Genomic DNA, 13,642 nt, shown 5'->3' with positions numbered 1-13,642 from the left:
TATGAGAGCACTGTCAAGGATGTCTTTGTACACAGGACTAGTGCGGAGAAGGTCTAAAATGGATATTTGGGCTGGCATGTTCCCAAGGTGTTCCAAGATATTGTACCAGCTTTTTGATGGAGCTGATGGTGTTGATGAAACTGGTGGGCCTGCGATGTTAAATTGCGCTCTTCGAGTGGTGACCGCACACTCATTGTCTGGTCCTCGGATATTGATAACATTGACAGAAGGCTCTTTCTCAGATATACAACCTATAAGGCTACCATAGTCTATATAGGATGAAGTGTGGTCATTGTTCTTCCCATGCTGTTGGTTTGGCTGGCGGTTGTTGGTGTTGTTTTGGATAGGTGCTTTTCCAGGATTTTGGTTGTTGTGTGGAGGAAAAGCATTTTGATAAATCTGTAAGCCTGCATTGGGAGAGGTTTGGGCACCAACAGTGATTTCCTTCCGATTAATGAGGTCTTGCACATAGTCTTTCAGTTTCATGCATCTAAGGGTGGTGTGACCGTTTACCCTATGGAACTTGCAATACTCATTGTCCTTGTACCATGCAGCTTTGGATTGGCTTGGATCAATTTGCTAGGTAGGAGGAAATTTGATGAGGTTTTCCTTAGCCAATTTCTCAAAAATAACATCCAATGGCTCACCAAGGGGTGTATAGTTTCTAGGTGAAGGTTGGAATCTGGGCTTTTGCCCTACAGCTACATTGATGGCATTAGCTTGATTGTTAGACCCTAGAAAGTTGGGTCTTGTATTGTGGTTTTGATAGCTTTGGTTATTTCGTTGTTGGTAATTGGTAGCTTCTTGGTTGTTTGTTTGATATGGTGGGTTAGACTGGTTTTGAGAAGGACCAACGATATTCACATGTCTGGTGTCAGTAACCCCATTTGTTGCAACATGCTTGTTTTTGTTCCAATACCTAGACTTGTCATTGGAATGTGATTGATTTTGGTTGGCCTCTTTGTAAATCTTTACCACACCATCTTTGATGAGTCCTTGCTCAAGGATCATTCCTTTCTCTTTGATATCCTTATAGGTCTGCAAACAGTTCATGGTCATGTGGTGAGCCAAGCTGGGATGTGCATTATCAATAGACATTTTCACCACATGGCGTTCTGGCAAGGTACAGGATATGCGGGTGGTAAGGGTTTGCCATCTTTGCAAGTATTTGGCAAGGCTTTCTCCACCTTTTTTCTTGGTGTGGACAAGATCAACTATTGATAGCTCTATTTCAACAAGATGGGCATATTGGGCTACAAATGCCTCAGATAATTCAGCAAAGTTTTTAATTGTGCCATAGGGGATTCTATAAAACCATTCAAGAGCTGGTCCAGCCAAGCTTTTGGGAAAAAGGCGCAAGAGGAAGACATCATTGTATGCCACGTCCTGGCAATGCATGTAAAATTCTTTGATATGTGTGACAGGGTCTCCTTTTCCTCTGAATTTGTCAAATTTAGGTACCTCAAAGTGTTCGGGAAATGGTGTCGTGGTAATGGCTCTGTCAAATGGGTAAGGACACACATTCTCAAACTTGAATGTCTTTGGATCATTCCCTTCTTGGATGGCTTTCAGAGCTGTCTTCATTTGCTCCCACTCTGAATTGATAGGTGATGGTTGGGGTGCCCCCAATGTAGGAGTGCCTTGAGGTAGGTATGTGCTGGATGGGGCCAAAATGTAGAACCAGAATCAGTATGCAAAGAACATTAACAAATGAAGTAAACATTCACAAACCAAAAACTAAATTCACATATATGCTTAGACTAAGAAAGAAAATAAGAAGTGCAAACCTCACAAGAGAAAACACTCCATGCTTTCTTGATTCTGTAGATGTGTCCTTTTGCTGTGGATGTATGCTCAAGATGCTCAAAAGCTGCTTCAATGGAGATGGGTAATGGCAAATTGGTAGCTTTGTGAGCTCTCAATTTGGCATTATAAGGGTATGGTTGATGGCTTTGGTTCTCAAAATAGCATGGTAACTTTAGCTCAAAGATTTTTGATGAAATGGCTTGGGATGGGATTCAATTTATAGGCTAAGGGGTAGAGGGATGGAGGGCTTAGATGCAAGGATGGATGAAGGCTTAAGGAGGGCTAAGATGTACTCAAAGGGGAGCACATGGATTGTGCTTGTTTAGCACCAATGAGAGGTTAGGGTTAAGGGTTGGTTAAAGTCATGATGAGTGGGGTTGAGTATGTAAGAGGGATGTAAGAGGAATGAGTGTGGAAGAGGGAAGAGTGTGGAAGATGGGTGTAAGAGTCATGAGTGGGCTTGTAAGAGTCTTTATGTTTTGTAAGAGCACTCATGACTTAGTGGTTGGGTTTTTTGAGGGAAGACTTTGGTTTGGTTTAGGAAAGTCTTAATTTTGTTTAAGGAATGTGACAACATTAGGGGGTGGATTAGGCTTGGTTTTAGGATTAGATTAGGGATGTTAGAGATGTGCAAGTGGATGGCATTAATGAGGGTGGGTGAGTTAGTGGCTAAGCTTGGTTAGCATGGGTGGATGGGGTGGATTAGGCTAAATGGAGGATTAGAGATAGGTTAGGGGTTTTTGAATTTGAGGATTTCATTTATCAAATAGATTTATTTAATAAATGGGGATTTTTGGAATTAGATAGAAGAATAGGATTTAATTGATAAATAATAGATTATTTGATTTATCAATTAGGACTATAGATGATTAATTAAATTAATCAACTAGGGGATGACAAAGGATTAATTAAATAGAAATTTAATTAATAATGCCTTTTTACATAACTAAATAGGATTACTAAAATAGTGTAATCAAATTTAGGTGTCTACACATTAAGTTTGATCGGTTCATGGTTGAAGACAACTTCACTAGGTGTGAATCTAATTTGTGCATCTATTATAAAAGACTTCCTAATGGTGAATTTTTTATTCTTCTACTTTATGTTGATGACATGTTAGTTATTGGTACTTCTCCTTAAATAGTCAATAAGCTAAAGAAAGATTTAGCTTCTCAGTTTGCCATGAAAGATTTAGGGGTGGCCAAAAATATTCTTGGGATGACTATCACTAGAGATAGATAGAAAAAGGTGCTGACTTTGTCACAAAAATCATACATTGACAAAGTTGTAGAGTAATTTGGTATGGCTGAAGCTAAACATGTTCCTATTCCTCTTGCTCCTCACTTCCACCTAAGTTCTAATTTGTGTCCCAAAACACAAGAAGAGAAGGATTTTATGCATAATATTCTTTGTAAATCAGCAATTGGTAGCATAATGTATGTTGTAGTTTCTACATGTCTTGACATTGCTCATGCAATGGGAGTAGTTAGTAGATTCATGAGCAATCCTGGGAAGTCTCATTAGGAAGTAGTAAAGTGGATACTGTGGTATCTCAAAGGCACTTCTAATTATACATTGTGTTTTGGAAGAAATAATGCTCAACTACAAGGATCCAATGATTCAAATCTTGTTGAAGATCAAGAAAAATGCAGGTCTACTACTAGTTATTCTTTCATATTGGTTGGGGCTACCATTAGTTGGGTGTTAAGACTGCAACATTGTGTTGCACTTTCTTTTTTTGAAGCTGAATACTTAGCTCTTTTCGAAGGAGCTAGTGAGATGATTTGGTTGCAATGCTTGTTCAAAAATCTACATTGGCAACAAGATGACTATGTTTTATTTTTGGATAGTTAGAGTGAAATTTTTATGGCTCACAATCATTCCTCTTAGCAATGCTTCAAATATATTGACAAGCATGCTCACTATGTTCGCTATGTGGTAGAAGAAAGGAAACTAAAGGTAGCCAAAATTGATACCAAGATCAATCCCGCAGACATGTTGATGAAGGTTTTTTCTAAGGAGAAGTTTGAATGTGCTAGGACTTCTTTTGGCCTTGTTGAAAAGAAGTAGGTAAGCGTGAAGTGTAGGGGAATGGATTATCAGCTAGTGTATCTATTGTCTTCAAGTGGGAGATTGTTGAATATTGAAGGCCAACAGTCATGTGAATTCTTTTCCCTCCTTTTATTGTATCTCTTTAGCTGATCATTTGTGATCTATAAATGTTGATGCAATATATTGTAAACTCATTCTATTTTCTCATCAATATAATTCCTCTACTCTTAGTGTGGACATAGCCACGATTTGTGGTGAACCATGATAAACATCTGTGTTTATGTGTTTTGTTGTTTTGTATTTTTCCTTTTACATTCTTTATTAGTTTACATAAACATGCACCTCTTGTGATGAACAAAATTGATACTTTATTTTCCTTGCCCATTTTGTGCATATGCAATGTAAATATATCTATATATCTATATATATATATATATGAAGTTTCCTAGATGAAATCTTTAAAACTCTCATTTAGTATAGCTTGCACAAAATTAAAAGGACTATTACAAGTCATGGAAAAAGGCGAGATTCCTCATTTTGTACAACTTTCCATTTCTACCTATAAAAAGAATAGAAAACAAACATTCATTGTATCTTGCCATTTCTACAACTTAGATGCCATTTCAATTTCTATCTTTGAGTTTTTGTAAATAGGTAGGAAAGAAAGAAGTGTAATTTTTTTTTGGCAATGGCTCTTTCCTCTACTTTTTCTTCCAATTTCTATGTCAAATCTCACTCTTCCCAATCCAACAATGTCAGTGATGGTGTTAACGAAAAATTAGGGCTGCCATTAAAGCAAATGAGAAGGAAGGTGTTCATGTCAAACCCTTTAAAATTAGTAGTTAATCATGCCACCCATGTCACCCAAACTCATGAAGTCCCAAATAGGTGCATAGGAAATCATCATCCCAATTTGTGGGGTGATGATTTCATTCAATCCCTTCCAAACCATCCTTACTAGGCAAGACCACACTCTTCTCTTTTTCCTTTGCTCCTTAACTTTATTTTATTAACAAGTTTTGTTTTGGCATTTAAAATAGGATCCTTGAAATGCTAAACATTATGGGAAACTTATTGGCAAGATCAAAGACATGTTTTATGTTGCTCAAAATAATTTTTCCCAACTTCTTTCCTTCATTGATAATATCGAATGCCTTGGAATAAAGTGGCATTTCCAAGAGTAAATAAAACAAGCCCTTAATAGGGTTTACAAGTTTGTTTCTAGTTCTTCAAATTATTATAGCATGTCATTAATAAGATTATTCTTATTACAAGTACATAAAATGTTATAATGCAATCCAATAGAAATCAGGGGGAACACCAAAGAAATCTCAACACCACGGCCTTGGGCTTTCAAATTCTTAGGCTTCATAGATACTCTATTTCTCCAAGTATCTATTATTATTAGAAATAGCTCTTTGTTTATGTTTATTTTTGGTAAAAAAAAATATCAAATGTTTTAAAAAATTTAGTTATATCTAATCTGATCTTGTTCACTTGATATAATGGCAGGGGTGCTAATTATGTTTAGAACAGAAGATGGGCACTTTTTATGCACCACTGAGTCGGAGGAGGAGAAAATCAAAGAGTATTCTAAATTTGTATAGAGCTTCATATATTGCTTTTCCAGGGGAGAAAATATTGGATGAGGCCAAGCAATTCTCTACTTCATATTTAAATGAAGCTTTGCAGAAGAAAGGGATAAACTCTAGTCTTTTACACGAGATAAATTATTGTTAAATTCAGATAATGACACAAGTGTATACCATTAAACTTATAATTTATTAGTTCTAATGTGATAATTTTATATATATGTGCAAATATCAGTAAATCTAAGGTATGCATGGTATACACTTCTGCCCAAATTGGAAGCGAGGAAATGCATTCAAATCTATAGGGAAAACAATGAATGGACCAGGTACTCATCTACTCTATCCCTTATTTCCATCTCTTTTGAGGTTTTAAGGATAATAGCCAAAGGTTGCAAAATAATTCCATGGGTTTGCAGTTCTATTTCACTTTTAATTTAAGAATATATATTAGTAAAATTTTAATTTTAATGTTTTTTTTTTTTAGCTTGGAGGATAATGAGAAGCTTTTATCACTAGCAAAAATGGACTTCAATATGATCTAGTCATTGCATCAACAAGAGCTTAAAGATTTTTTGAGGTTAGTTCTATTTTCTATGTTATGGCATTCAAGTTCATTTTACTATTTCGAAAGAAGAATGTTTTTATTACATTTGGGTTATTGAAGTTTTCATTACGTATTTGTTTTCAATTGGTTGTGGTATTTTAGATGGTGAAGGGAGTCTAGATTGCCTAATGTAAACTTTTCTCACCATAGACATGTAGAATTTTTATTTATGGCATGTGCAATTTGTGAGGATGAAAAGTATTTTGCATTTAGATTGAGTCTCTCCAAATCCTGCGTACTTGCAACATATTTGGATGATACATATGACACACATGGAACAGTTGATGAACTAGATCACCTCACACAAGCAATTAAGTAAGTGATAAATCAAAACTTATGTCTTTATAACTAACAATACACAATGTAAGATTGTAACAAAAGGCTATTGCATTTTTTAGGTGGGATCCAACATCTATAGATGAGCTCCCTGAATATATGAAAATCATAGATATGGTTTTATATAATGGAATCAATGAAATGGATCAAGAAGCTCAAAAGTTTCAAGGTCGAGAGACTCTGTTCCGTGCTAAGGATATGGTATGAATATATATTTTTCATTTTTTTAAATAAAAAGAAGGTGTATTTCATAAAATAAATAGCTTATTTACTTTAATAATCTCAAAGGTAAATGTAGTTCATCACCAAATTTATTTCCTCTCATTAAGGCCTAAACATAGTTTTAGGTTTTTGAATAACTCAACCAACCTTTTTCTTTGACTCAAATTTATTGCTTGTTTATACAGTGGGAAACTTATATAGATGCTATGTCGTAAGAAGCTAAGTCGAATGCTACAAAACACATAACAACTTTGGTAGAACACATAGAGAATGGAACAATTAGTTTGGGAAAATGCCCTACCACATTACAAGCTATATTAACCATAGATGGGATTGTTCAAGAAGATATCTTTCATAAAATTGATTATCCATCAAGATTTGATAATCTTGGAGGGTTCAGCCTTCAAGTAAGAGGAGACATCAAATCCTTTAAGGTGTGTATTCATATTATATTTTATATTCTATTTATTTGCATATAAAATAAAAACATGAGTTACATGTAAGAATTAGTTATTCAATTATTTTTATCTATTTCGATCATTGGTTTTGAAGGGTGAGGTGGATCGAGGAGAAACAAATTCATCCATAGTGAGCTACATGAAAGATAATCCAAGATCCACTAAAGAAGATGCCTTAAATTATCTTGAGAACTTATTGGATGAAAGACACAAAGAATTGAATTGGGAGTTTCTAGAAAATGATGGCATTCCAACTTCTAGCAAGGATTATTCTTATTATATTGCAAGGGGTTACCTACACTTCTACAATGAGAGAGATGGGTTTAGTTTTTCCTATCAGGATATAAAAGATCATGTAAATCAAATCCTAATTGAACCTGTATCTATGTAAATTCTCAATGTAGTGAACCAGTGTCTACGATTAGATAGGTCTCTCTTCGCTTCATTGAGAGACATTTATTATTTCAATAATAAATGAATGGGTGTTTCTTTCTAATGATTCCATAGAATATTCCTATGATCTATTTCTTGGTGGTGAATATGAATTCTAAAACATCTTTAAAATGAAGAAATATATGTTTGTTGGTTAGAATAAGTGCTATAATTCTTACAAAAACTGATATAATTATGTGGAAATTACATTATGGTTTATGTTAGAATATTAAACACATCTAATACATATTCATTTCAATAACAAATAGTGTGGTGTAACATTCAATAAATTCTAACTACATTGTTTACACCTTATTAGTGAAAATAAGATCTTGTTGCATAAATCAAATACAATGTCAAGAATTATCCATACAAACAAGTATAAATTAATTTGGGCTAAATTGATGATTAAGAAGAGTGGTGGGATTCTAAAACGTGTTATGAATCAAATAAAAGGGACTAAGAAACTCGTCTTTGGGCTTTAAAAATTTTATTTCAAAGAATTAAATAAAAATGAATAAGACACTTATATAATATACATAAGGGCATTTTGTCTTGATCATCTACCATCATACATTATCTTCAAAATGAAGAACATAGGTGTTTATTAGATAGAATGATGGTAATATAACTCATATTGAATCGATATGGAATAGAAAAGTACTTTTATGGGCTTTGTTAAAATATCATTTATATGCAGCAGTGGTGGAATGAAATTTGGATTATTGGGTCTAAATGTGTTTTCCTTATATAAAAAAAATAAAAAATATATTTAAATAAACTTGTTAGCATGAAATAAAAATTTCTTTCGTAACATATTTGAGTCCAAACTAAAAATTGAACAAGAATTGGAAGACTTGAATAAGCATGTGATTGGTAATGGTATGGATGTTGAACCATATTTAACTAAAAATTGATTATGTAGACCTATAGTCAAAAGAAAAAATATGTTGGTGTAAAAAATCTAGGGAAACACTTTGAAAACATTTTGAACAACTTGGAAGGGTCAAATATTACTCACCAATAATAAATTTTACAAAATATACGTAGTGTAATAACAGATAATTAGAATAAGATGTTCACAGCTAGATGAAATTATAAATTTGAAATTGAGTTGGCAGTCAATCAAATGCAACCTATTACAGCCATTGGGCCTTATGGTTTTCTAGTTCTTTTTCTTATGGGGAAATATTGCAAATATGTTACTATAATGATATGTTACATTCATGGCTAAGTTTGTCATTGATGTCAACCTTGTAGTTTTTTTTTGGTATCTAACAAAAGAACATCGGAAAGATCAAGTTGGTATGGATAGCTAGTTCAGTATTATAACTATCTAAGCTTATGAGAGATACTTATGAGTATCTAGTTTATGCAGTTAATGTTAGAAGAAGAAATGATAAGTATTGGTGATGTTTATTCTGACATAGAATATATAGAAGCATGTTCTAGTAAACTTGTTATATCTCTTAGCAAAGTTGTTATTCTGAGAATTAAGGTTGAGAAAATTAAGATGACATGTTGATGATGATGTGGCTAAGTTCGCTCATCATAATATTATGTGTACAGAAAGTTATTCAAGTTGCAAGATAGAAGATTTATGTTATCGCTAAGTGTAATATTTTCTTAATGTGGTCCTATAATAATTAATTAAGAACATCTAATAGCCAAGTCAAGGAATTATTTTGAAGACTCAGTGTAAAGGAAGGACATTTTCCTTTATCAAGTATGACATGAAAAATAAATTTTCAAGTAGTACAAGTGTATAATGTGAAGTTAAGTAGAGAAGAGAAAAAGTGAAGGAAAATTCATTGTCGAGGTTTTGTTGAGTGATCTGAGGTTTGATATTTGGATTTGAGGTTCATGACCTAGTATACAAGGTTTGAGAGTGATTATTTATGTTGATAGAACAAAGGAAAGAAGAACATAATAGTAAATTTCATGTTTAAGTAGTGAGCTCTTCTTGTAGTTGAAATTGCATGTTTGGGCAATGAGCTCATCTTGCATCAATTGTACTACAACTCCTAACAGGGTTGGAATCTCCTAACAAGGATTCAAAGTCTCCTAACAAGGAATCTATGTATTAAATGTTGTAATAGACTCCTAATAGGGTCCATCCTCTAACAAGGAATATTTATAATAGTACATCATCTTGTGGACATCATTCCCACTAGGGTTTTCCCTCTGATCAAGGGTTTCCCTAGTCAACATATCTAATGTAATTGTCTATGTGCATCTTATTATGGTTGTTTTCTACTTTTGTTGAATGGTTAAGATTATTTTAAGAAGATAAATCTTTTAATTATCAGATAACTAATTCAGCCCCCTCTCAGTTATCTTGGTGGACTATTGTTTCTATCAGTTGGTATCAGAGCATCAGGTCCTTGAAGATAAAGTGTAACAACTTTGGGAGATCCATGGAAAGCATGTTTAGAAAAGATAGTCCAAAGTTCAATGGAACAAATTATGATAGCTAGATGGAAAAAATGAAGACACATTTTTTTGTGTATGGGTCTGGGATATTGGATCTTGACAAAATCAGTGAAGACAACCATTTCTAAAAGGAATTTGGAAACTTGCACCAAGGTAGAAAGAGATCTTTTTATGTGTCACATGAGAGCTGGAGAAGCAATATTGACTGCACTTCCTAAAATTGAGTACAATTAGATAAAATCACTTGGTACTTCACATTTGATTCTGAAAGCTTTGGAAACTAGCTTTGAAGGTGATGCACATTCTAAGAAGTTGAGGTTACAAAGGTTGATTTGTGCATTTCAAGATGCTAAAATGATGGAAAATGAATCTATAAGAACATATATAGGTGAAATATCAGAAATTACTGCATGTATTAGATCCGAAGCTAGAACCAAAGAAGATGATGAGGTTATATGGAAAATATTGAAGACTACAACACCACCATTTAAGTCAGCAGTTTAGATGATACAATTGTTGATATCTTGTACCAAATATTTCAAAAATTTCAAAAAGGAAACATTGCTTGGAAGATTTGAAGTTGTTGAAAAAGAACTTAGAGAGTCTAGATAATTGACCAAAATAGAGACAGCCTTTAGTGCCTTAAATATTTGACCTAATTTATCAAGGAGCACAAGTGCTAGAGCAGATTTTTCTAGTAGCAGTAGATCTAAGGAGGATAGAAATATTGAAGAAGAAGTAACCCTTATGGTAAGAAGAGAAAAAGGGGGTAAGAAAATCTTTAAATTTTGGACTTGTAATGAATATGGTCATTATGCATCTAAGTGTCCTATAATAGGAAAAAAGTATAAAATAAATTACAAGCCTAGAAAAGATAAAGTGTTTGTATGCAAATGAAGGTAATGTCTCTCATGAACAAGCATTAAGTGCTAGTGATGATGAAATTGGACTTGTGGTAATTAAAGAAGAAAGTCCAAAAAAGTAGCTTTGGTATCATACATTGAGAAGAAATCTAATTGGATAATTGATAGTGGTTGTTCACATCATATTACTAGTGATATGATTAGGTTTTTTCTTCAAAAGTCATGATGGAGGAATTGTTAGAGTTGGAAATAATGTAGCATGCCAAGTTAAAGGTATTGGATCTATAACTCTTGATGGTAAAACTAACTGTAAGGATGTATATTTTAGTGATAGTTTGAAACACAATGTTTTGAGTGTTGGACAACTAGTGGACAAAGGTTATTAGTTGTAGATCATAGAGAAGACATGGATGATCAAAGATGAAGCTGGAAAGGTAATTGGAATAGGAACTAGATCTGGAGGTAATCTATTTTAGTTGAATCCTATTGAAATGACATGTTTGGTTGCAAAGGTAGATGACAGTTGGTTATGGCATAAGAGATTTTTTCATATAAACTTTGATAGTATTGTGAAGAGTAGTAATGTGTTTGCAATTAGAGATTTGCCTAAGATTGTAAAGCCTACTAACATAATTTGCAAGAAGTGTGTTTTGGAAAAGCATAATAGAACTTCTTTTCCCTGCAAGAAGTTTACTACTATAGAAAAGTTGGAGATTGTACACACAAATCTTAGTGGTTCTACAAAGACTAATGACTTTTCTAGAATGATGTGGGTTGCATTTCTTAAAGAGAAATTTGAGGCATTTGATAAGTTTAAGAAATTCAAGAATAGAGTTGAGAATGAATCTAGTATGAAGCTTAAATGTTTAAGATTGGATAGAGGAGGATAACTTACTTCAAATGAGTTTGACATCTTTTGTGAAGAAAATGGAATCAAAAGATAGTTATTAGCTTCAAGAACCCCTGAATAGAATGGTATTGCAAAGAAAAGGAACAAGTTAGTTATAGAAGCTATAAGAGCTAGGTTAGCTAAGAATGGCGTATCCAATAAATTTGGGAGAGAAGCTATGAATACAATAGCCTACACTATGAACGGAGTGCAAGTTAGGAAAGACACAAAAAAGATGCCTTATGAATTGTGGTTTGGTCACTCACCTAAAGTTAAGTATTTTAAAAAAATTTGGAGTAAGTGTTATATCAAAAAAATGATGATATCGGTAAGTTTGATGCTAGAAGTGATGAACATATGTTTCTTAGTTATCCATTGAAAAGCGAGGCTTATAGATGTTATAATTAGAGAACTAAGAATATCATAGAAAGTGCAAATGTGAGAATTGATGGAAAAATTAGGATACAAGAGAGAATAGTTTATTGCAATTAAGATGATGATGTTGTTACTAAGCCAAGGAATGATCAGGTATTTTTTGAGCCTAACAATGATTTTTAGAATGAAGGATAGGCAAGGCAAGAACAAAGCTTAGAACCTTCAATGGAGCCAAGAGTTGAGATAGAAACTCCTACTTTAGGAAATAATATGATAAAGAATAACCCATTTGAGAATCTCATTAGCAACAAAGACAAAGGTGTGATGACAAGAAGTAGAGTTAATGAAGAAATATGTTTGATATCTCAAGTTGAACCGAAGAATACAAATGAAGCATGCAAAGATGATTGTTGGAAATAAGCTATGAAAGAGGAATTGGATCAGATAATAAAGAATGAGACATGGGAATTGGTTCCTAGACTAGCAGAAAAGAGTGTGATAGGAACTAAATGGGTATTTAGAAACAAGATGAATGAACAAGGTGAAGTTATAAGGAACAAATCAAGACTGATATGTAAAGGTTACTCATAGTAAGAATGGATAGATTATGAAGAAACCTATGCTCCAATGGCTAGAATAGAAGCAATAAGATTATTCTTAGCCTATGCAGCACAAAAGAAATTCAAATTTTATCAAATGGATGTCAAGTTAGCATTTCTAAATGGAGAACTTAAAGAAGTGTACATTGAGTAGCCTGAAGGATGCCCTTTGATAAAAGACAAGGAAATAGTATAAAAACTAAAGAAAGCATTGTATGGCTTGAAGCAAGCACCCAGAACTTGGTATGTGAGGTTGGACAAGCATTTGACAAATCTTGGATATAGAAACAATACGGTAGATAGTAATCTCTATTGGAAAGAAATTGATAATGGTTTGATGATTTTGGCAATATTTTTTGATGATATCATATTTGGAGGAAATGATGAGGAAAGTGAGAAGTTTGTAGAAGAGATGAAGAAAGAATTTGAAATGAGTATGATAGGAGAGATGAAATATTTTCTATAATTGTAGATTATACAGAATAAAGAAGGAATCCTTATTTCTCAAACTAAGCACTTGAAGGATTTACTAAAAAGGTTTGGTTTGGAAACATGAAAACCCATTGGAACACATATGGTAAATGGACACAAGTTATCTACAAAGGATGAGATACCTACTATTGAACAGAAAAAGTACCGATCTATGAGTGGAAGATTACAATATCTGACTCAAACAAGGCCGAATATAGCAAATGTAGTTGAAATTGTTGCAAGATTCAAAGCTGATCCCAGAGAAGCATAGTATGTAACAGTTAAAAGGATATTTAGATATCTGAAGGGAACATCTAAGTTTGGATTGTGGTATGACAGATCTAATGATTTTACTCTAAGTGCATATATTGATGCTGATTGGGTAGGTAGTATGGATGACAAAAAGAGCACCAATGGTGGAGCCTTCTTTCTTGAAGAAAGATTGGTTTATTGGCTAAGAAAGAAGTAGGATTGCACATCACAAAGTACAATGGAAGTAGAATATGTGGT

General features: G+C 33.5%; 1 pseudogene; it reads left to right on the top strand.

Moving 5' to 3' along the window:
* The first annotated feature begins 4,546 nt into the window (after nt 1-4,546).
* On the top strand, nt 4,547-7,461 carry LOC149577089 (alpha pinene synthase, chloroplastic-like; annotated as a pseudogene).
* The last annotated feature ends 6,181 nt before the right edge of the window (nt 7,462-13,642 follow it).

Source organism: Cupressus sempervirens, chromosome 1 (genome assembly GCF_028749045.1).
Source record: "Cupressus sempervirens isolate cs-2001-9-10 chromosome 1, ASM2874904v1, whole genome shotgun sequence".
NCBI lineage: Eukaryota > Viridiplantae > Streptophyta > Pinopsida > Cupressales > Cupressaceae > Cupressus > Cupressus sempervirens.
Note: the sequence above shows the minus strand (reverse complement) of the source record. Positions and strands in the feature narration are given on the sequence as shown.